The sequence below is a fragment of the Nelusetta ayraudi genome, unplaced genomic scaffold (assembly GCF_046127955.1).
Source record: "Nelusetta ayraudi isolate G7.1 ecotype Tasmania unplaced genomic scaffold, CSIRO-AGI_Nayr_v1 ptg000088l, whole genome shotgun sequence".
Taxonomy (NCBI): Eukaryota; Metazoa; Chordata; class Actinopteri; order Tetraodontiformes; family Monacanthidae; genus Nelusetta; species Nelusetta ayraudi.
In genome coordinates this window covers 152,501-177,500 of record NW_027466138.1, presented here as the reverse complement: position 1 = coordinate 177,500, position 25,000 = coordinate 152,501, and the positions used below count along the sequence as shown (strand labels likewise).

Here is a 25,000-nt window from a genome sequence, read left to right as displayed (position 1 = left end):
TTGTTGCTGCTCGTGACTCCAGTCCAGGGTTCAGTTTCCTCCATAAAGCCGTGAAGAACACAATATGGAATACGATGTTGACTGATGAAGACTGGTGAGATGACATCCAGCAGTCCCAGTGCTTCATCAACCTTCTTCTCATGACTTTGATGTGATTGTGAGTGTTTGGAACTCAACGTTTAACGCATTGTGAGTCCATTGTGTTGCTTTAGGAATGTCTTATGAATTGTTTCTACACACACACACACACACACACACGGACCTTCATAGACGGTCGAGCAGTTGGCCAGTGTGCAACCATCGGTGTCTTTGAAGGCATCGCCGTGGCTGTGCTGCTCCACATTGGGTTCATCACTCAGAGGACGACAGGTGGCAGGGGGCGCTACGCTCTTCATGAAACGCACCGGCTGAACACAAACAGAGAGTGATGCACTGTGGTGGGTGGAGGAGTAGTTGGAGGAGTCGGTGGAGGAGTGGGTGGGGGAGTGGGTGGGGGAGTGGGTGGAGGAGTGGTTGGGGGAGTGGGTGGAGGAGTGGGTGGGGGAGTGGGTGGGGGGGTGGGTGGAGGAGTCGGTGGAGGAGTGGGTGGAGGAGTGGTTGGAGGAGTGGGTGGGGGAGTGGGTGGAGGAGTGGGTGGTGGGTGACAGGCGCTCAGACAGAGAACAGCAGAGAGCAGTGCAGGGCCTGGGGCTGCAGCAGCACAGATGCATTATTAAAGTGGGTTTTGACAGCGAGATGAGCTTCAGCTCACTGCCGTCCTGACGTTTGGCTTCACTTTGGTTTTCCACGTCGCAGCTCCAGGCTGCGGTGTTTGGACGGAGGAGGTTGGAAATAAAACAAAGCCTTCAGGATGTGTCACACGTTTCCCAGACAACCTCGTCTGGAGGGTTTGCTGTGGTTCTTCAGTGGTTGGAAGCAGGACTGCAGTTATACAGTAGCAGGGAAAGCTAAATGTTGATGGGACACCAACTCAATTATTTGTGCCAAAATATTTGCAGAAAAATCCCCTTTGTGCTGCAATAAAGTGCGGCAGCTTCAGACAGTCGCAAAATAAGAAAATAGCAACACTCAGTTCTTATATCAGGCTCTGGTTGTGTGTCGCTGTCTTGAAACTTTTGTCCCCGCCAGAACCGTGACTAAACTTTGATAAGGCCAACTTTGGTTCAGTGGCAGCCGACACTCAAAAATTCAAGGATTGAAGGAACTTTATTGTCACACCAGCTTACCTTTTACAGCTATGGTACAGCTCTGGTCTCAGAAGGTCTCTGGTCTGGTCTCAGAAGATGTCTGGTCTCAGAAGATGTCTGGTCTCAGAAGGTCTCTGGTCTCAGAAGGTCTCTGGTCTGGTCTCAGAAGGTCTCTGGTCTCAGAAGGTCTCTGGTCTGGTCTCAGAAGGTCTCTGGTCTAAGAAGTTCTCTGGTCTCAGAAGGTCTCTGGTCTCAGAAGGTGTCTGGTCTCAGAAGGTCTCTGGTCTCAGAAGGTCTCTGGTCTGGTCTCAGAATGTCTCTGGTCTCAGAAGGTGTCTGGTGTCAGAGGGTCTCTGGTCTCAGAAGGTCTCTGGTCTCAGAAGGCCTCTGGTCTCAGAAGGCCTCTGGTGTCAGAAGGTCTCTGGTCTGAGAAGGTCTCTGGTCTGGTCTCAACATGATTGTCTTCACCCGCTGCTCCTGGAAAAGCCCTGAATTCCAGGCACTTTAACCTGAAACTGTGTGATTTCTTCACCAGTAGGTGGCCAAACGTGGAACAGTGAGGCCCTGAAGACTGAGTTTCTATGCAGACAACACTGCTTTCTTCTTCTCTGGTGAGAGAGGTTGAATGCTGTGCCGCCATGCAGCAGAGACAGCAGACAGGGCTCTTCACACCCAGACAGAGTCTCCATCAGCATGTGTCTGGCCTGCTAGCTGGCCTGGCTGCAACACATCTGATTGGTCAGCTTCAAAGTGGGACCTCCTCTTTCCAAGCACTCTGGCATAGCTTAGAATGAAATCCAAGTGAGCTTCATCATCTGCTGGAGCCAGTTAGCAACAGAGCTGAGCAACATCAAGGACCAGAGTCCAGCTACACACAGCACAACACAATATTAGGCAGCACAATACAATGCAATACAATACAATACAATGCAATACAATACAATACAATGCAATGCAATACAATGCAATACAATGCAATACAATGCAATGCAATACAATGCAATACAATACAATACAATGCAATACAATATAATATCACTGGACGGCCAGATGCTGCAGGCTGTCGGTGAGACTGGAGGTGTCCCTCTGGTAGTGGGATCGTGGGGGGGGGGGTTGGGGGGTCCCGTCATCCCACCAACACTGTGTCAAATTTAAGGCCACTGTGGGTGAACAGTCGGAGGATGCTGAGGCTAAAAATAGGTGCCGGCCTCAGAGGTGAGACCCCCGCAGGCTGAAGAAGGAGGGTCAGAGCCTCCAGAGCCTCTGGGGGCAATATCACTTACAGTGTGTTTGACTTTGCCGCTTCCCTGACTCCACGCCCCTATTCCCCACCCCCCCGTCTCTGTAATGAGAGAGCAGCAGCAGCAGCAGCAGCAGCAGGTAGAGACAAGGGGAACATCTCCTTCCAAATCCTTCACCTGATCATTGTTGACCCTCACCGTGCTGAGAGAGAGGGGGGGGAGGGGGGGAGGGGACGTGCGATGAATCAGCGCCACCGTCTCCTCGGCCAGTTGAAACAGAATGGACGATTACAGCCGCTGCTATTTCAGGGGGAGAGAAGAAGAAGAAAGACAGAGTGGTGTCACCAGTGAAGCAGCAGGAATTCTCTTTGTTCCCACTTCAAAGGCCGCTGGGTACCATCACACATACACACACACACACACACACACACACACACACCTCCAGTCAGGCCTCATTTGAAATATCAGGCATTGTTTTGCTGCGTTAGCATCAGGCCTCCTCCTCCGTACTGGAAGATCAGCTGATGAATTACAGCAGAAAAACGACCAGAGGGGGGCGCCGGTGACGCAGGCGGTGCCACAGGTGTTTGTATAGCCAGTGGGTCGGTTGGGCCATGAAGCGCAGCAGGATAACATCATTTTAATTCAGGCTCTGTTGCTGCTGCTCTCCTCAGCGTCCCTCCTGGTCGGTGGAAAGACCTCAGCTCACAGATCTTCTGACTGCCGACGCAGCAGAAAGGCTTCCTGTCGTCGGGCGCTAATCGTGTTGGAAGGAGACGGCGGGGGGCTCTCGACCAATCCCGTCCCTAGAACTTTGCCACCAATCTCTGAAATTGATCACATCCCTTTGTGATATCACTGAGGGGACAGACTTAACCACCTGGACGACTTGGCTTTGCACTCTAAAGCCCTGTTTCATTCACAACACAGAGCACTTATTTTCTATAGATTTTTGTAGATTTCTTTTTCTTCGGTATTAACGTTTTTTTTGTCCTGTAACAATGCTCTGTGTGCCTTCAATTACCCCCCCGCTCCACCAGTGAAGGCTTTTGAATTGAACTGAATTGGATTTGAACGTTTTACGGTGGGAAGGACTCGGTAAATGAGTTTTGCACAGTCAACAGCAGCAGCAGCAGCAGCGTCAGTCTCAGACACTCAGGTGTGAGCAGCAGGAGCAGCAGCAGCAGCAGTAGCAGCAGCAGCAGCGGCAGCAGCAGTAGCAGCAGCAGCAGGAGCAGCAGCAGCAGCAGCAGCAGCAGCAGCAGCAGCAGCTCCCTCTTTATGGAACAACTTCTCCTGATGAAATCCAAGCCTCTCCGTCAGGACTTTCTCCTGGGTTTAATCCCGTTGTTCAAGCCGCTGTAGATCTTCCGCTGTTCCACTGCAGCAGGTCAGAGGGAGGCCTCGCACCCCAGTGTCACATCAAATGGTGGACGGTGGAGCGGGCGAACCTCGGGTGGCACTAATGAGGCTGCATTGGTGGATGTGGACGGTCGGGGAGCTTCACTGCTGCTCAGCTTCCCTCCGCCTGCGTGCGGCCGCTGCTCCGTCTTGTTGTGTAACATTAAACCCAGCTGAGCGTGTGTGTGTGTGTGAGTGTGTGTGTGTGTATGTGTGTGTGTGTGTGTGTGTGTGTGTGTGTGTCTGATATGGTCACAGTCTCCAAACACAAGGAGACAGCTGCGAGCAGCACCAGACCTCCGAAGTTTACATGCTTTAGGACCTGCAGCGTTCCTGTGTGTGTGTGTGTGTGTGTGTGTGTGTGTGTGTGTGTGTGTGTGTGTGTGTGTGTGTGTGTGTGTGTGTGACCGCTGTCTCTCTGTTTGGGCTGTGTGAGCTTTTCTTCACTTTGTTGATTCACATTGAGATTTCATTGACTTTCATTTGGTTCCTCGCTGGTTCCTCGCTGGTTCATCGCTGGTTCCTCTCTGGTTCCTCTGGTTCCTCTCTGGTTCCTTGCTGGTTCCTCTGGTTCATCTCTGGTTCCTCACTGGTTCCTCTCTGGTTCCTCGCTGGTTCCTCTCTGGTTCCTCTCTCGTTCCTCGCTGGTTCCTCTCTGGTTCCTCTCTGGTTCCTCGCTGGTTCCTCGCTGGTTCCTCTCTCGTTCCTCTCTCGTTCCTCGCTGGTTCCTCGCTGGTTCCTCTGTTCATCTCTGGTTCCTCGCTGGAATGGCAGGAGGCCGTTCCCACCAGGTGAAAGTCTGGGTGACAGGATGTCCTCACATCCTGGACCTGGTGTCTTTCAGCACAGTTGAAGGCCTTCTTTCTCTCTTTCTCTCTTTCTCTCTTTCTCTCTTTCTTTCTGTCCTTCGTCTCCTGTCTCTCTTCGCTCCAACATGAAGAAACACAGCTGCCAAACCACCACCAAGGTTAGAACCTTGACTCGAAGTTCAGGGCGGCAGGAATGTGAGGCTGTGTGATCTGCCTCCAGCGCCCCCTACTGCCACTGTAGAGTCACCGTACAGCCGTGTTGTGGTGGTCTCCCAATCATCACTGTATAGTCACTCCATTTATCTCACAATGCAACTGATGGTCACGAGCCCAATGGCAATGTATCCCATCATGCATTGCACTGACGCTGAGCCATAGGTAGACGAAGTGAATGTGGAAGTTCTTTGATGTGGCTGATGAGTCACTGTACAGTGGCTACATAGACGTGCCTGCAGAGGGAGCCAGTGAGCCTCAGTCTCCGTTTGCCGTCTGTATTTCCAGGATTCGGGGGAACTCCTCTGTTCTTCCTCACCGATGCTCCTCCTCCTTCTACTTCTACGCCATCGTGCGTCGCCCCCCCAGTGGGGGCTTTGGATGATGTCACTCTCATTGAGACGACTCGCTGGCTAGCTCGCTGGCTAGCTTGCTGGCTAGCTCGCTGGCTCTGGATGCTATTTTTAGCAGCTTTGCGGCTGGAAGGAACGAGGCTGTGCCGCTACTCACCTCCAGCCAATCAGAAGTGGCCCCCTGCTGGTGGTTCCTGGTGGCGCTATCTCACCGTGGAGCAGCGGAGGAGCTGCTGCAACTCTCATTGTTTCACCGCCGTGTTCCAATTCTTTTTTTCTTGATGTCACTGTGCTTCCTCCTCCTTCACTCCGCTCGCTGTGTGCGCTTTGCCGCCCGCCCGCCTAGCCTGCGTGCACTCCACACACACACACACACACACACGCGCGTGCCTCCAGCGCCACGCCGTACTGTAGCTCTGCAGCAGCAGATCCTTAGAAGGCTATTCTCAGCTGCTGTTAGCGTTAGCGTTAGCCGCTGACCCGCTAGACCTGCTCGACAGTGAGCTGAGGCCGTTCGATTCACCGCGTGGGCTGCGTAGGAGTCACAACACTTGTTTAAACTCCCTCTCTCTCTCTCTCTCTCTTTCTCACTCTCTTTCTCTCCCTCTCTCTCTCTCCCTCTCTCTCTCCCTCTTTGTACGTCAATGCAGTTTTGCGTCTTTCCAGCTTCCGCTAAAGGTCGGCCTTTTTGTTCCGTCTTACGCTTTATTATTCTTACAAGCGATGCACCAATGCCACATCTTTGCAGAACCAGTAGTACAAGTGCTTCACACATTATAGAATTACTTCCATTTTTTTTTATTAAATTTTCCACAGACGTGTTATTATGTTGTCATATACGTACCTATACAACTGATGTCGGTGTCCATATTTTAGGAGCACGAGTCGAGCACTCGACCCCGGTTTGTGTACTGATGCCTGACACTGGTGTCTGTGCTGGTGTCTGTGCTGTCCTGCGTTCTTGTCCTAGTTGTGTTCTTCAGCCTGTCACCCCCAGTGTCGCCCTGATGGGTTGAATCAGCAGGAGCTCCTGAGCCAAACATGTTTCTCGTCTTTGGCTCATGTCTTTCTAATCTCACACACACACTCTGTTTTTTCTACGCCAACACATTTTTCCATTTCCGCTGTTTCCTCTAATGGTGGCTCTGGAGCTAGCAGTCAGAAGTAAGAGCTCTGGAGCTAGCGCTCTGGAACCATGTTCTGGAGCTAGCGCTCTGGAACCATGTTCTGGAGCTAGCAGTCTGGAGCTAGCGGTCTGGAGCTAGCAGTGGCCTGCAGCTGTGCAGCTTCAGGGGGGGGCGTGGATTGAAAGGCAGTGCAGATTAAATGAGCCGGGAGTCACCGGAGCCCCAAGGGGGCGCCGCGATTTGCCCATTATTAATTGTGTTTGTCAGACTGTGAAAAGTCCGAGCAAGGTCTCCTGGCTGGCAGTGAGAGAAGAGGACGAGAGGTCGGCCACGTCCCAGCGAGTCCCCTCCGTCTCCTCGGAGCAGCAGTGGGAACAGCAGCAGCAGCAGCAGCAGCAGCAGCAGTCTGTTGAATTATGAATTAAACCCAACGTGAACCCCCGGTGGTCTCAGCCAGTTGATTACATTGTAGCCAATTCTCGTGTGTTTTGGGAAACACGGCAGGTGTGTAAATTCTCGCGCTGCTGGTGGACCTGGTGGTCTTGGTTTCTTTTTCTTCTTTTTCAGTCTGTTGGCTTTGCAACATTGTTGCAGGAGGCTGCCTGGTGTTTGGCCCCGGGTTGATGCTTTGAATGGAACGCAGTGCTACATCAGATGTGGCTCTGCTAAAGGTCAGCGCCCAGCGCCAGCATGTGTTTGTCTCCTCCTCCTCCTGTTTGGAGCTGCTGCTTGACGTGCGCTGATACGCCGCTGCTGCTGCTGCCTGGCGAAGACGCCGGTCCTCCTTCGCCCGGATGGGGACGTGAGAGAGAGCGAGTGTATGCGCTGTGCTAGCTAACAGTGCTAATGGAAGCAGCCTGATGCGGCGAGAGAGAGACTGCGTTTCTGAGCTTCACCTCCGCTGCCTGTAGGAAGGCCCGTAGAGACACTCCCATGACAAACGCATTGAAATCTGAAATACATACGGTGCATAATGCAAAGGCCTCGTCATCGCCGGGCACTCAGCGGCCAGTAGGGGGCAGCAGGGAGCAGCAGGGAGCAGCGTTCTCCTCCAATCATGTCACATTAGGAGACGCTCTAATGTGGAAAACTGAACAATAACCACACGCACATGACCACTCAACCTCTCTCTCTCTCTCTCTCTCTCTCTCTCTCTCTCTCTCTCTCTCTCTCTCTCTCTCTCTCTCTCTCCCTCTCCCTCTCTCTCTCACTAATGACAAGTTTACAGCCGGCGGCCAAATGTTTACGGACAGAGCGGTCGAGTTCGTCTTTGCGTTTTCCAAAACATTTCATCTTTTCTGTTTATGAGAGACGCAGCAGCGGCGGCGGCGGTCGCCACTGCTGCGTCGCAGGTTTGTGTCGAGGCCAAGGCCGAGTCTTTGTTCACACCCCCCATAACATTGTGTGTTCGCATTGATGCAGGTGAGTCCAGTCCATCTGCCCTCCACCATCACACAGGACGTCTCACTCCAGCCGGTTCAGCCCAGCATTCACTTAGTGGGGAGGTGAGGAACCATTGAGTTAGTGGGCGGTCCCTCAGGTTGGCTGGTGTTCGAGGTGGCAGCAGCAGCAGCAGCAGCGGCAGCAGTAACGGCAGCGGCAGCGAGGCCTTCAGTGCACTGGAGGTTTCTGTACAATCAGATTTTGTAGGCGAACATTGGTTCAACGACCTGAGGCTGCGTCAGTGTTTGGACAGCGAGCTCAGTGGAAGGAATGTCACACTGTGTGTGTGTGTGTGTGTGTCTTGTTCTTTCTATTTGCACACCTTCTTTTCTTTGCTACTGTGCATGTGTGAACACAGAGGGAGGCAGCGGCTGCTGTCACACCTATAAATAACACTGCTCTTCCTCTTCCTCCTCTTCCTCCTCTTCTTCTTCTTCCTCTTTTTCGTCCTCTTCTTCTTCCTCTTCCTCCTCTTCTTTTTCTTCCTCCTCCTCTTCCTCTTCCTCTTCCTCCTCTTCTTCTTCTTCCTCTTCCTCTTTCTCTTCCTACTCCTCTTCTTCTTCCTCTTCTTCCTCTTCCTCTTCCTCTTCCTCCTCCTCCTCCTCCTCCTCATCTTCTTCTTCTTCTTCTTCTGCTCTTCTTCTAAAAGGTTTTCATTTAAACAAAACAAAGTATTTCCAGCCTGGCAGGCGGAGCAGGAGGCAGCACGGTGCTGTGTTTACATGGAGGGCATGGAGGCGTCGCAGCTCTCAACTTCTTCTGTGGTGCCAATATTCAGGGGCGGAGTCTCCGTCCTCCTGACCGTTACTTAATACCAATCTATAGTTCCTCAGCATGCAGGAGGCCTACAATGACCTCACAATATTCCACGGATACAAGCTTTGTACTTTGCACTCTGGTGCCTGGAGTTCTGGGCCGGAGGAGGGGGAGGAGCCTGAGCCAGGGGTGTATTTGGCTGCAGCTCCAGGCCAGCGGAGGGGGAGGAGCCTGAGCCAGGGGTGTGTTGGCTGCAGCTCCAGGCCAGCGGAGGGGGAGGAGCCCCGGCTGGGAAGAGGCCAGAGACCTGGTAGACACACCAGCTGCTCCGGCAGCCAGGCGGCGGGAACGGCCAACTGGGGGGGGGCAACAGGTCAGGTGGCGGGTGGCAGTGGCGGGTGGCAGTGGCGGGTGACGTGCGAAGCTGTCAGACAATCTGCACCAGGCTGCTGCTGCTGCTGCTGCTGCTGCTCAGGTGGGCTGAGAGACGCTGCTGCTGCTGCTGCTGCTGCTGCTGCTGCTGCTGCTGCTGCTTCTGCTGCTGCTGCTCAGGTGGGCTGAGAGACGCTGCTGCTGCTGCTGCTGCTGCTGCTGCTCAGGTGGGCTGAGAGACGCTGCTGGTCCCTCTGGGAGCAGCAGCTGACGCAGAGACGGATACGGATGACGCAGAGACGCAACGTCTGCATCAACATCTGGCAGGTTACTACATGGCACTTACCACAGGTGCATGTGTGTGTGTGTGCCTCACGCTCGCTCTCTCAGACCGAATCAAAGGTGTCGCTGCCACGAGAGAAGAAGCTGCTGCTGCTGCTGCTGCTGCTGCTCTGCAAAGAACTCCAAGAAAAAAAATAACTGTCAAATCCTGAACTGTGATTCAGTGTCAGAGAAGATAGTGCTGCACTTTGTCTGGCTGCTGAGTGTGTGTGTGTGTGTGTGTGTGTGTGTGTGTGTGTGTGTGTGTGTGTGTGTGTATCTCCGTCTGGCCAGGAGCCAAACAGGGGTCCTTGCCAAAGAAGGAAGAGTTGAGTAGAGCTCAGCTCTTGAAGGGAGTGTGTGTGTGTGTGTGTGTGTGTGTGTGTGTGTGTGTGTGTGTGTGTGTGTGTGTGTGTGTGTGTGTGTGTGTGTGTGTGCGTGTGTGTGTGAGCAGTGCAGAGGTTAATTCAATCGCTCTAAGTGGGCGAGCTGATGGTAAAAGGAGGCAAAGCGTCAAAAAGGCATCAGAAGCGAGCGGCACGTCTCGTCTTTCAGGCTCCTCCCTTCCTGACTCTCCTGCTTTCAGGTTAATGACTTGTTGTTGCCGGCACACGGCCACACCATGCACTAGGTGGCGCTCCACATGTGAACTTCCAGGCAGAGGAAACCAGCAATACGCTAGAAGAAGAAGTGGCTGTACTGGTTTATTCCTGTTAAAATCTCCTGACTGGCGTTCAAACCCAGGAAGTGGTTGGAGGCAAAAGTCAGCTCTGGTTCCTGTGACGTGACTTTCTTCACTGACTCCGCCCCCCCTGCCCCCCACCCCCACACTCCCTCCATATCTTTGCTAATGACTCTGGTTCGCCTGAGAGACTCCAATGTGTCCTTTTATTTTATTGAGCGGAGCCTTCGGAGCGCCGTGAGGAATCAGAAAATCCCGAAGAGAGAAAAGTCTGTGGTCCTGGTGTCACAGCAGCTGCTCCAGTGCCCCACACTGGTGTCACAGCAGCTCCTCCAGTGCCCCACACTGGTGTCACAGCAGCTGCTCCAGTGCCCCACACTGGTGTCACAGCAGCTCCTCCAGTGCCCCACACTGGTGTCACAGCAGCTGCTCCAGTGCCCCACACTGGCGTCACAGCAGCTCCTCCAGTGCCCCACACTGGTGTCACAGCAGCTCCTCCAGTGCCCCACACTGGTGTCACAGCAGCTCCTCCAGTGCCCCACACTGGCGTCACAGCAGCTCCTCCAGTGCCCCACACTGGTGTCACAGCAGCTCCTCCAGTGCCCCACACTGGCGTCACAGCAGCTCCTCCAGTGCCCCACACTGGTGTCACAGCAGCTCCTCCAGTGCCCCACACCAACCAGTGTGTGTACTGGTTGCTCCTGCTGGATGGACAGTCTGCGGCTTTGCAGATGATGGTGTGATGGATCAGTGTGAGTGGCATCAGCAGCCACATGTGATGGAGATGATTTACCATGAGATTCTGAGATTCCAGTTTTATTCCAGTTTTCAGTGACAGTGTGCAACAATGTCTGATTGTGGCACAAAGTCGTCGCTGGAAAGCCGTCGGCTTGGAGGACGTAGTGTCTAATTCATCAGTGTGGCTTCTCATTGGCTGTTAGTCCAGTGTTTGCGATCACACTGGCCCACTGGCTACTCTCACACTGGCTACTATCACACTGGCCCACTGGCTACTCTCACACTGGCTACTCTCACACTGGCTACTATCACACTGGCTACTATCACACTGGCTACTATCACACTGGCCTACTGGCTACTCTCACACTGGCTACTATCACACTGACCCACTGGCTACTATCACACTGACCCACTGGCTACTCTCACACTGGCTACTCTCACACTGGCTACTATCACACTGGCTACTATCACATTGGCTGCTCTCACACTGGCCACTGTCACACTGGCTACTATCACACTGACCCACTGGCTACTATCACACTGACCCACTGGCTACTCTCACACTGGCTACTCTCACACTGGCTACTCTCACATTGGCTGCTCTCACACTGGCCACTGTCACACTGGCTACTATCACACTGGCTGCTCTCACACTGGCTACTATCACACTGGCTACTATCACACTGGCTGCTCTCACACTGGCTACTATCACACTGGCTACTATCTCACTGGCCCACTGGCTACTCTCACACTGGCTGCTCTCACACTGGCTACTCTCACACTGGCTACTATCACACTGGCTACTATCACACTGGCTACTCTCACACTGGCTACTATCACACTGGCTACTCTCACACTGGCTACTATCACACTGGCTACTATCTCACTGGCCCACTGGCTCTCAGTCATTCTGACAGTGTGTTCCTCTTGTGTTGCTGAGATCCTGATGAACATCCTGAGCTCCTCTGTGACCTCTCCAGGTTTGTTTCATGTCTAACCTTGTGGAGTGGAAGGGGAGGGTTGGGGGGGGGGGGGGGGGGAGAAAGACTCAGAAAAACTCAGAAATTAAAAATTGAATAGAGCCTCCCAGCAGGGGGCCCTCTTTCCTCCACCAACCACCCGCTGCTGTCTTGGCAGCCGCTCCCCACATCAGTCAAAGCACAATCAGACAGAATCGATACATGAAGGCCAGAATGTATTCCGCTCACACACACACACACACACACACACACACACACACACACACACACACACACACACACAGGCCACCACAGTGTGAGGACTGTGTTTTCACAGTTTATGGATCAGCTTTCAACAGAAAGTGGCTCATTGATTCATTCCCTTTTTATTTTTTGTAAGATCATCAGAACCTTTTTAAAAAGTCAAATTCAAAACTCAAACGTTTCTTTCTTTTTGACTTCTCAAGGTCCGACTCAGCCTGCTGCCTCCAGTCCACTGTGTGTGTGTGTGTGTGTGTGTGTGTGTGTGTGTGTGTGTGTGTGTGTGTGTAACGCGAGCCCAGCCCTCATTACCTGTCAGGATACACGTCCGGCTAATCCCCCTCCCCCCCCATTGAATCCCGAACCCGACACCGGACCGACCGGGCCGAGTCGCTCACCGCCGCCGCCCTGTTGGCCAGTCAAAGGTCACGTAGCTGCGTGCGAGCACCGCATTAGCCTACATCCTCATTCTGATTCCGTGGCAATGGGCCTCGTCATCGCAGGCTCGGGTTGCCAGTCTGGTCGGGTTGCCAGTCTGGGGACCGAGCCGCAACTTGACCCCCCCCGCCCCCGTGTCACTGGAGGTGTCAGCAGCGCAGCCCAAAGGTGTGAGGCACAACAACGGCGTGAATTACATCCGGCATTGTCAAGTAAACACTGGTGTGTAGGAAGAGAAGAACGTCTGAAGAGGAACTGGAGGAAGTTCTTCAAGGCTTGAAGGTTCTTCAGTGACAGGAAGTCAAAGAGCGAATGGCAGAGAACCTCTGCTGTGTGTCCACCTCCTCCTCCTCCTCCTCCTCCTTCTTCCAGCATTGAGGGCTGCAGGTGGGGAGAACCACAACTTCCACGTTCCTGAGGAAAACAACTTCCTCCTGTTTTTCTATTTGTTCTCCTCCTGCTTGTGAGCTGAGGGAGGAACTCCTTCGCTGTGCTTGGGTCACGACAACCAAGATCTTGAGATTTGAGTGTTGAGTGTTGGACGGTGAGATGGGACAGGACTCACACATGACCTACTTTCTCCTGCAGCCTACTGTTTGCTGGAGCCAACGTCCGTACGGCTCCTGGACAGGCACCAGACTCCTGCCTTCAGCGCCGCTCCACCGTTGGCCTTTTCTTCCAGTTGGTTTGATTGGTTTTTGAATTTATTTCACCAAACTTTCTGGCTCCGCCTCTCCACAGGTGGTTCAGCTTCGTCGACGGCGATGTGACACGACGACACGTTGTTATCTGCGGCTCGGTGGACGTGGATGCTCGTCCGCAGTATCGAGCTCCTTCAGTCAAGAGCCGAGCGCTCGCAATGCAGGTTCGCTGCCCGACGCTGATAAGAAGAGCCGTGATTGGCTGCGTTGGCGCTCAATGAGTCGGGCGGCGGCAGTGGCGGCGGCGGCGGCGGCGGCTGCGGCGGCGGCTGCGGCGGCGGCTGCGGCGGCGGCTGCGGCGGCGGCTGCGGCGGCGGCAACACGCGACTTTCCTTTGAAGGGGAGCCGAGCGATAAATTGCAGCGACTCCCCCTGAATGGCCCTCGCTGAGCGACGCCCACTGACCCTTGTTGAATATGATTGGTTTTCACGCCAAATGTCTCAATGTGCCATTAACTTCAGCGTTTGGACTCTGAAGTGGCCTCACAGAAGTTCTGCCGGTTCAATACGTATCACACGGAAAGCCAAGTGGGCCGAGCACTCTCCCCACCTCTCTCCCTCTCTCTCTCTCTCTCTCTCTCTCTGTCTCTCCCTCTCTCTCTCTCTCTCTCTCTCTCTCTCCCCACCTCTCTCTCTCTCTCTCTCTCTCTCTCTCTCTCTCCCCAACTCTCTCTCTCTCTCTCTCCCCAACTCTCTCTCTCCCTCCATCTCTCTCTCTCTCTCTCCCCACCTCTCATGCGTTCTTTTAGCGGCAGCTGATGTGCTAATACAGCCGTGCTCTAATGTGCCCCAGCAGCAGTGTTATTGTAACCCTTTCAACCACTGTGGCAGCGGCAGCGGCAGCGGCAGCGGCGCCGCCAACACGGAGGGAACCAGCAGCTTTTTAATCTCTGCTTTTAATCTCAATGACATTGGAGAAGCAAAAGGCCTTGTGAGACTAATCCCCCCCCCCGTACCCCCCGCTCCCTCGGCGCCGCTCGCCGTTCATATAGATCCGTTTTGATTGACTGCATCGGCAACACTTTAATCAGCAAAGTCCACAAGCTGAGCATGATGGAAAAATGCTTCAGTCGAGGAGTCACAAAAAACACAGCTTAATTAATTTACGCCTCCTATTTCGGGAGGGGGAGGGGGGGCGCTGCGGGGTTGGGAGGGTGGGGATCCAGTAGTTCAGTGCTTCGGTCAGGTCAGGTCGATGGTTCTGGACTGCTGGAGTCTCAGGACCATCATCATCATCATTTCTTTACTTCATCATCAAGCTGCAAATACACACATTTATTCCACTGCACTCAAATTGAATCCACACAGTTTATTGAACTCAATATTGTGTCTTGCAAAATTAATGTACAACATTATATACGTATATATATATATATATATATATATATATATATATATATATATACATATATATTATATATATACATATATAATACATATACATATGTATTAGGGCTGTCAGTCCATTGGAATTTTGAATGACTATTAATCACAGTGTCCTGAGTTAACTTGCGATTAATCGCTCTGTGGGTAACTTAACAAGATGTTTATTGTGTTTCTTAATCTCTAGGAACAAACTGCATAGGATGATAATAATAATAATTTGGAACATTGCAAAACGATGACATACTTCCATACTGTCGGGATTCTCCGTCCTCTGAGAATTCCCACTGAGCTTCTCTTCCAACATTCTTCTCTTTCTCTTTTCCTTCAGCGTGTTTCTTATCTTCTCCGTCTGTTTTTCCTCTTTTTTTATCTTGGTGTAAACCGTGCGCTGGGACCAATCTGGGCCGCTCACCTTGCTGCTGCGATGACCTCTGACCTCCGCCGGCTCTGACCTTCATCTCTCGGCTTCAGTCTTATCTCTCTGCACAGGCCAGCTTCTTTTCATCCTGCAGACGTGGTTCCTGGTGAGGGGGTGGTGGTGGGGGGGCAGGAGGGTCTCTGGGAAAATGAACCTAAAGGATGCAGGTTCTTCAAAAGACCGTGTGGAAGAAAAGTAAAAGGGCAGGAAGTGAGTTGGTTGTTGATGGAGCAGCAGGCTGGAAAACCTCTTCACCAGGTGGAGAAACCTAGCCTAACACCAACCCTAGCCTAACCCTAGCCCTAGCCTAACCCTGCCCTAGCCTAACCCTAGCCCTAGCCTAACCCTAGTCCTAGCCTAACCCTACCCAACCCTAGCCTAACCCTAGCCCTAGCCTAACCCTACCCCAAACCTAGCCTAACCCTAGCCCTAGCCTAACACCAACCCTAGCCTAACCCTAGTCCTAGCCTAACACCAACCCTAGCCTAACCCTAGCCCTAGCCTAACCCTACCCTAGCCTAACCCTAGCCTAACCCTAGTCATAGCCTAACACCAACCCTAGCCTAACCCTAGCCCTAGCCTGAACGTGCCTACACACTGAACGCGTCAAGCGCAGGGTGGCATCAGCACAGCCATTCATTGTGTATGTGCGACGTCGGCGCAAGAGCGCAACGCCGCGCAGAGAGCAGAGCGTCACACGAGGGTGGCGTTTGACGCCTTGACGCCTTGACGCTCGATTTAAAAAAATTTAAATCGGGTGTCAATTCATTGTGTTTTCCCTGCTGGAATACGTGGATGCCAGGAACAGCGTGGCAGAGTTTTCTTTGAAGTGGCCTGCACGTCACAGTGCCACAAAGAGACGACGTCACCGTTTTCATCAATGTTTTTACCCAGAGAGCTCCTCAGAGTTACGCATGGTGAGTGCAGGAAGTGCTTCTCCTTATCTCAGCAGCAGAGCCAATAAAGCAAAGGCAGGCTGGGTTGTGATGGCCAGAGCTGCAATCTGAGACCAGAAGGAGAAACTCAGGGCTCCATGTGTCAGAGTGGAGTGATGGAGACTCGCAGACGCCATCTGGTGGACACGTTACAGAATTCAGCTTTTGGAGGAGAGAAGCCACCGAGCACCGAGTGCCTCCACTGATGCTGGTGCACCATGTGGCGGCCGGTTGGTAGCGCCCCCTGCAGGACCTCCTGGACACAAGCCGGTGGGGCTGCCACCAGTTGAGCCTCGTTAAGCAGAGTGATAATGGAATCAGTTGTTTTGTTGCGGGCGCTGACGGAGGCTCAGTGACCAGCGGCTCGCTCCACATTCCGCCTGGGTAGGAGAGAAATGTCCTTCCTGGTGTCCTGCAGCCAACAAGCTCATTATCTGCTGGACGTCTGGAGGAACTTTAATCATGACAAATACCACATAATGCAAAGTATTAGGAAAAATACTCTGCATGTGTGTGTGTGTGTGTGTGTGTGTGTGTGTGTGTGTGTGTGTGTGTTGTGCGCGCGCGCACATCACCCGCCGACTTTACCGCACTTTGATTTTTTCCCGCTCGGCAAAGTCGGATTCCCAGGTCGGACCGGGGTTGCTAACACGCTTGCACGCTCTTTTGTTGTTGTCTCACATCCGGCGTAGGCGGATCAATCTGGAAGAGGAAAAATCAAGCGCTCCCCCCCGAGAGATCCCTGCATCAAACTGAGCACGCTTAGTTCTCATTAGCGGCCTAATTGAACCACAGATCAAGGTTATTGCGCTGGGGCTGCTCGCTGTAGCCCGGCTGGCTGAGAGACGGACGGCTTCCTCTTTCAATTACCAGCAGCAGTTGCAGCTCCGGGTCCACGCGTGCACTCCCTTCCAGCTTCTACTGGCAAATCATCAAGCAGCGACAGAGAGACGCCTCGCAATCAACAGCGCGCTAGCACTCAATGCTAAACAGTAGGAATGCGCCAATACCAGCATCGGCATTCGGTATCGATCCTGATGCCAGTATCGGTTATCGGTGTCGATACCGGGGTCGGGTTTTCTACTTTCCTGAGCAGGAAGTTCAACATCACCGCAACAGTGGCTGACTGAAGCTTTCTGGCTAACTGGCTCACTGGCTAACTGAAGCTTTCTAACCGTGGCTAACTGTGGCTCACTGGCTAACTGAAGCTTTCTGGCTAACTGGCTAACTGTGGCTCACTGGCTAACTGTTGCTTTCTGGCTAACTGGCTAACTGTGGCTAACTGGCTGACGGAAGCTTTCTGGCTAACTGGCTAACTGTGGCTAACTGGCTGACTGAAGCTTTCTGGCTAACTGTCCCATTGAAGCTATCATGGTAAAATATGTACCAATACCACCACACACTGATACCAGTTGCCAGTTGCCAGTTGTATACAAAGTCTGTAGTAAAGTGGCATCAGATGCTGCTTCACTCCTGGATGGATCCCGAGCAGCAACAAATGAGTCCACATGGAGCTTCTGTTTTGTTTCTCCATTCCCCCTCTCCGCTCCACACACACACACACACACACACACACACACACACACACACACACACACACACACAGTCTGGCAGCTCTAGTGCAGTCGGGGGTGCGAGCTGTGGGGCCTGCTTCTATCTGAGATGTAATTCATATTTAAATGCTGTTGTGCTTCCTCTCTTGGGTTAATTGTGTTTGCACTTCCTGGTTCCTCCTGGAAGTGGGAGCAGCCGAGCATGCTGTCGAGAGCAGCCCTGGCAATGGCTAATTACAGAGACACTCACACACACTCACACACACACACACACACACACACACACACACACACACACACAAGGTTTGCTGGATTTTGCTTACTGACTCTCCAGCACAGAGTGTACCTTAATGAGGTCAGCAGCATCTTGCAGCGTTCAGCAGTGTCCAGCAGTGTCCAGCAGTGTCCAGCACGTTTCTGAAGAGACGTTGAAAAGCTTCACTTGGGATTCACCAGCTTCCTCCCATTGGTCGCCATGGTGCATGACGGAGGGGTGGGGAGGTGGAGGAGGGGAACGACCACCTGCTAGTGAGAGCAGCACTCTGCCATTATCTCCTGGTTCATCTGGCTGTGGTCATAGTTTGACTCAGTGGACGACTCACTGCTTCCCAGCACAAACACACTGGACTCTGTGTGTGTGTGTGTGTGTGTGTGTGTGTGGGAACACTGCTACTCAAACACACTATTGGTAGTCTGGGTTGCATTGTGGCTGCAGTGTTTACGCGGCACCTTGTCAAACCTGTTGAAAGGATGTGTTCCCCTCCTGGCCTGCAGGAGGCGCTGCATTGGGAACTACTGAAGGAGAAGACGAGGCAAACAGCCAGTTAGAAATGTTGCTGGGACAAGGGTTAACGTCGTGCATTGGTGTCAAACTCTTTTGATATTATTTATTAAGACAAAAATATCAACAAAAGAAAATATATTGTAAAGAGAAATTCATTGCATCTTTTGTACCTTCATGGTTTTCTTTTTATTGGCTTAATAGATGAAAATGAAACGCTTGCGTTGCGATGAAGCCCCAGCGAGAGTCAAAGTAACCCCAGTTCCCGGTGATAACCGGGCCCGCTGAGCGCTGAAATTGCAGCGATGGCTCAATGTGATTCACTGTTAGCTTAGCGGCCAGCTGACTGATGGTAACGACCTTTGCTGCTAGCGCCGCCGCCGCTGCTGCGCTGCGCCAGAGTAATGCCCTTCCCTTTATCAACCCATCTCTGTGTTTCTTCCCCCTCTTCCCTCTCGCCACTTGACAAATGTAAATGAGGAGAACACTGCCGGGACGGGTCGGGCCGGGCCGGGCCGGGCCGAGCTGAGCTCAGGGGACGGATGGGCAGCATTTTTACCACTTCCTGTGTTTTTGTGAATGGACTTTGTGAATGAAAAGCGAGTGTGAGAGGCCATCGAGCCAGAGTGATGTTGTGCAGCGGTGAATCCTGTGACTTCCCTCTGAACAGGAGTCACAGCAGGACACTGTATGGTAATACACACAGGCATGGCCAGGTGAGAGTCCCAGGTGTCCCTGCTAATCAGCAGTGATTGGCAGCATGTGTGACATCACTCTCAGCTGCTGCCAATCAGGGAGGGTTTACAGAGGAGCGGGGTTGGGTTCTGCCCTCACTCTTGCTTGTGTGTCTGCAGCGAGTCGACACCTTCGCTCGGCTCCACCCCTCAGCCTGGGCTTTGTTGAGTTGTTTGTTTTTTCATTAACTGCAGTGTTGAGTGAAAATCTTCCATCAAGCTCTTATTTTGGAGGTGAGCTGCAGGCTGCGGGGAGTTCTGCTCCCACGGCTTCTTCTGGAACCCAAAGGGCCCCAAACAGCAACTCTTTTATAACTCTTTTATTCAGCTTTAATTTTATGGGGGAGCGGCAACATTGCGAGTCCAATTCTCCAGTCTCCCTCTTGAAGCGCCTCACCAGTCAGCTGGTGGTGAGTGGAGGCGGAGCTACGGCGCTGCGCTGAAACCCAAACTGTCCCATGTGTGTTTCCCACGGTGGACGCAGACCCGGCTGTGATTCACCTCCCCCCCCCCCACTGCACCATGGGTAACTGAGCTGCTGACTGCGTGAGGATGAGAGGTGCTTAATGGAGCGCTGGGTGGAGGGCGAGCGGTCCTGATGAGTGTCGGCACTCAGAGTTCTGATGTTGGCGTCTCTTCCACCGTACGCTGGCTTTTATTGCACCGTTGTTCGAAACGAGGACGCCGGCGAGGCCTCTCAAAGCTTTTCACACAATTGGCTGCACGTTCGACGCCACTCGACATTCGTTACGCTGCGTTCACGCCATAAAAGCTTCATTCATCTTTTTTTTTTTTTTACCTTTTTATTTTTCCTCTGTCTGTCTTGCCTGCGCTTGGAAGACGGCAGGGTGACACTCAGGTTTCTGACGGCGACGTGGCAAAGATTTTGCGTAGACGCACAACCTGCACTTTGTGTTGTCATCACCAGTCATCTTTTCCACAGTGAGGCATTTTAAAGTGCCACACATGCTGTGTAAAAGCTACTTTAAGAAACTTCCAATGACAACACAATGTCCTTCTCATGTCAAGTGAATCCTCTGCAATGAGACATGATGAGGGCGGAAGCTTAAAGAACAGAAATCAGCTGTTGATGATGTCACACAGGGCGCAGCTCCGCCCCCTGTGAGCACCTCCATCAGCTCCTGGATTTTCTTCCCATCCAAGCTTGTCAGTCAGTGATGGTTGAAAGCATTCAGCGTCACTTTGGACAAGAAGTTGAATCTGTTTTGCGGGAGGTCATAAACAGAGGGCTAAATGGTTTTAGGTGGCTTTGTTCTGTGGTTTAGTATTTCTGCCGCCGCTAGTGGACGCGCTGCAGTGGAGACGTGGATGAACGAGGTGTTGAGATGTTTGGGAGGAGGGGAGCTGGCTGGCTGTGATCCGTGGTGGTCTGGCACTGCGCTGGTCCTTCACTGGTCTCAGGCGCTCCATCACCGTGGTGTCCATGACAGCAGCTCGCAGACCTCAGTAAAAGCTTCATCTGCTCTGCTGGCACCAACTCGGTCCGGAGCCTCCTGCCTGACCAATGGCAGCGCTCGTTGAGCTTGCTGAGGTTCTTCCACAGCCCCGAGTCGGTGGAGGCCACCGATGGAGATCACAGGCAGGTGTTGGGTCCACTGGAAGCTCTCTGAAGGGAGCGGCAGCTTTGTCATTGCTTCATTACATCTGATTAAGTCAATGTGAAGGTGTCTGTTGAAGCACATTTACGCAAATGTGTCCTCCAGTCCAACTTCTGCCTCTGCGGCTGCCGGATGATTGGACACTGATCGCTGAGACGTTGATGGATCTTCTAGTTTTCACTCTTTTCTTTCTCCTCCATCCCTCCGTCCTCCATCCTCTACCTCAACTTTTTTTTACCAGCTGCCCTCCGGCGCCCCCTTCCCTCCGTCAGGCCTCCCTGCGGTGGCATTTGTGAGGGCGGATTGTGTTGATGGCGACTGGCGGTGTTCCTGGAGAGCCATGTGTCACCTGAGTGATTTTCTCCGAGTGCAGACGGGCGGATGGCTGGGGGGGTGGGGGGGTGGAGTGAGGGAGGGAGGTGGGGTCGGGGGGGTAACAATATTTCACACAACTGAACCCAAAAGAGCCACGCTTCACCGGGCCGTGGCAGCTGGGCAAATGAAAAAGGAACACTTGTGTAATGTTTGGTGTTATGAGTCATCACTATTTACAGACATGGCTGCATTTGATTTATATTTAATAGCGGCACCACGCTGCCAAAGTGATAGATGGACTCAAATGGAATTCCACTTGGAAGTTGAAAAAAAAAATATTGATAAGTTTTGAAAAAGCAGAGTTTTAATAGTTTTTGCTCCGGTTGCATTTTAATTATTCAGAAGGATTTATCAGCTGTTAAAGTAGGACTATGATATTATAATATTGTTATTTTATCTTCCATATATTTCTCTTTTTCTGAAATCGGATCATTTCCAAAGATGCTTTCCCTCCTTTTGCTTTTCCAACTTCACAGTTGTTTGTCACCCTGAACCGTCGGTGAGTCTTTCCCAAGAGACGCACAACTCAAGTATGTAATCTTTGAAAATCATTGCAAAGCAAATGATAAATGAGTTGTAGAGTTGCTCCACCAACACTTTTCCTTTTGATGGGGGAATAATGTGGAGAAGGACAACATGTAGGCCACGCATTACCAGGAGCTGAAGACTAATATTGCTTGTGCCAGCGGCAGCAGCGGCAGCTGTCCGTGGTGCTGAAGGGCTCCAATTTCCTCCTCAAATCTTCTGTAATTACACACTTAAGTCCTTTATTAAATTAAGAGTGAAAGTGCCAAACTGGGCTCGGCTCAATGTGAAATGATGATACTTGAACACTGAACAGTGTCTCATGTCTCCGTGTTCTTCTGCCCCCACACAAGACGACAGATGTATTTATTGCCTTTGCTGCAGAGCAGCAGCGAGTGAAGGAGAAACTGCTGCCGTTCGTCTGCTGCTTCCCACAGACTGAGGTCCTCAGGGGCTGTGGGGGGTTGGTTGGGGGGGCGGGGCGGGGCAAGGTGTGTGTGTGTGTGTGGGGGGGGGCTCAATCCAGCAGGTGGGTTTGAAGCCCAAACGGAATCACTTAGCCGGTTTCTGAAGGCAACTGGGGGAAATTGCAGTGAGCTCGCTGGGGATTTGGTGTGTAAATGGAAGGAGCCGCCATCACCCTCAGCCTCAGCCTCACCATCAGCATCACCATCAGCATCAGCATCACCATCAGCGTCAGCATCACCCTCAACCTCAGCTTCAGCACCAGCATCAGCATCAGAATCACCCTCAGCATCAGCTGGCACTCTGACTCCCCCCGCTGTCCTCACCCCCCCACCCCCGTGCACTACCATGCTTCCTATCCTGTGCGTGTCAGCCAGGCAGCGTCTCGCAGTGCATCATGATTGACTTAATGATCCAGGAATCGGAAGGAAGTCGTGGAGAAATAATCCAATTACATCAAATCTGTCCATCTTAATCCCATTATTGTGCAGATCTTTGGCTTCTTTCTCTCTTTTAATGGAGCTCGACAACAGCATCAGTGTGTGTGTGTGTGTGTGTGTGTGTGTGTGTGTGTGTGTGTGTGTGCGTGTTCTTTACCACCGCTGTAGTGCGATGATCATTATTGAAGTGGTATGCTGCTGCTCCTCCACCTGCACTCTGAACCCTGAGACCATCTCCCATAAGGCCGTTCATCACTCCATCCCTCACAGTCACTCAACACACACACACACACACACACACACACACACACACACACTGACTCGCTGACTTCCATCTATCCACCTGAGGCTTTATGAACGTGACCTGTAGAGACCTTCCTTGGATTTAATGTGAGAACCTTGACCCAGGACTGACCTGCTGACCTCACCCTGTGCCTGTGTGTGTGTGTGTGTGGGGGGGGGGGGGGGGGGGGGGGGTTTGACCTCAGGTGTCTCTGCCTCAGTATCTTCCTCCTCCGTGGAGGATCTGATCCGTCTTCTTCCTCCTTCCTGAGTCGTCTCCATCACTGAGGCTCCGCCTCCTTCCAGCATCAGCTCAACTCCACAGTCACAAATAGTCTCTGCTTTCATCTTAGCTGCCGGGGGGGGGGGCGGGAGGCACTAACACCCTGCTTATCGTCCTGCACGCAGACAGAAGAAAGACCTCGCAGACCTCCTCTCCCTCCCCCTCCTCCACCACCTCCTCCTCCACCTCTCCCCCCCCCCACCACCGCTTCATACTGCACGTGCTCAGTGCTCCTCCAGGGTGCGCAGGCCTGCTTTTATGGCTGTGCCACGGTGTAATGGCAGAGATGGTATCATGAGAGAGCGGCCAGCTTGACTCCACTTGACTGCAGTCTTAGCAGAACGAGAGCTTCTCTCTGTCAAAGCCATCTGATAGGATGCCGTTAAAGAAGGCTCGCAGATGAATATGATTAGCTTTTCATTCCCCTAATGGAAACATTGTGTGAAGGGGGGAGGAGATGAAATGTTGCTGCACAGTGATCGGGCCTCGGCGCCGCTAATGGCAGCGTTATTGCCTAATTTGGGTAAAAAGGCTGTTAAAGTTCTTGGGAAGGGACAATGGATTTTCTGTGTGTGTGTGTGTGTGTGTGTGTGTGTGTGTGTGTGTGTGTGTGTGTGCGTGCGCACGCTCTGTGTGGTCACTGCTGATGTGGAAACCTCTCTGTAATGGACATGTTGTTGTTGTTTTTTTTTGGGGGGGGGCACAATTTGCGGCTTTGTCGTTCATTTTTATATTTTTCCCATTTTCACGGAAAATGAAGCGAGTGAGATGTTGATGTTTTATCTACACACACACATGCTTGATCATCATCATCATCATCATCATCATCATCTTCTTCTTCTACGTGTTTTTTTCTTTCTACAGCAACAGAAAGACTTGATTAGATTATAAAGCCACTAACATGAGCGTGGTGGCTTCAGCAGATCATTGTTCATCCGTGAGGAGCAGGAGGAGCTTCTCCACTTCACCAGGAGCCAGCAGCGTCTGTCCGAGGCAATACGTCTGACTGACGAGTGTCATTTAGAAACAAAAAGAAGAAAAAGAGAAGTGGCTTTCTGGAAATCTGCCCAACTGGGACGCTCTGAAAGTAACGACGGCGTCGTTCCCGCTGTTTAATGTCGCAGGCAATCAGCTTCACCCTCTGGGTTTTTTTTTTTTGGAGGATGCTGAAACTCATGCGGACGCAGAACAGCTTAACGCAGCGGTAGATGTTCATCAATGTGACTGTTTTTCCTTCTTTTCCAAGTGTGTAGGTTTCAAACACAGCACACAGTGTCTGAAGCAGCAGGGAACTGCTTCAATTACTGAGGCTGAGTCCACAGGGGCTTCCATCAGCAACTTCCCCTCCAGCTCCCAGCTTCCCAAACACCATGGATGGGAGACGCCGTTGGCCATAGGTTCCATATAGTTCCATGTTATATCACGGCTGGGGCAGAAAGTTGGAGCCAAACGCAGGAAACTCAGGGCTGCTGGTTAAAACCGGTTATTCCAAGAAGACTCCTTGGTCCTGGTGGGTCCACAGTCTGTCTGGACTGCAACACCAGAACCAGTGGGAAAAACCTTCTTACTACACGTAAAGATTTACTGAGTCTTTAATGTATGTTGAATTTTTAACTTTAACTAGCGTCCGTGTCAACTATGGAAGCAAATAGAAGTTGAATGTTGAAGGTGTGGCGACACGGTGGCGCAGTGGTTAGCGCTGCTGCCTCACAGCAAGAAGGTCGTGGGTTCGATTCTGGGGCTCGGGCCTGGGACCTTTCTGTCACCCTGCCTTCACCCTAAGACAGCTGGGAGAGGCTCCAGCAGACCCCCGTGACCCTGAAGAGGAATCAGCGGCTATAGAAGATGAATGAATGTTGAAGGTGTGAGTGAAGGTGTGATGGTGTCTCAGTGCTGGAGATGTTGGCTTGGAGGAGACACTGTGGTGTGGATGATGATGGACTGGAGGGTGGGGCTTGGAGGAGCAGCATCCAGGTGTCCTGCTGTCCTCCTGGTGGCAGATGAACATGCCGGCGCCACCTGCAGGGCGTCCTCACCGCCTCACTGCCTCACTGTTCCCCTTCACTGCAGTGGCTTCTCTTCATCTGATTGGCTGGGTTCTACTGACTGTGATTTCTGCCATCTCGGCACGAATCAGACGGCAAACTTTCAGAAAAAAAATATGTTTGCAAAGATTTGTTGGGTGTTTTTGTTTTGTTCTTG

General features: G+C 52.3%; 1 protein-coding gene across 2 annotated transcripts in view; it reads left to right on the top strand.

The window, feature by feature from the left end:
* kcnd3 (potassium voltage-gated channel, Shal-related subfamily, member 3) overlaps positions 1 to 25,000 on the top strand; it is an 88,703-nt gene that overhangs the window by 48,572 nt on the left and 15,131 nt on the right. The gene's annotated exons all lie outside the window — the stretch shown is intronic.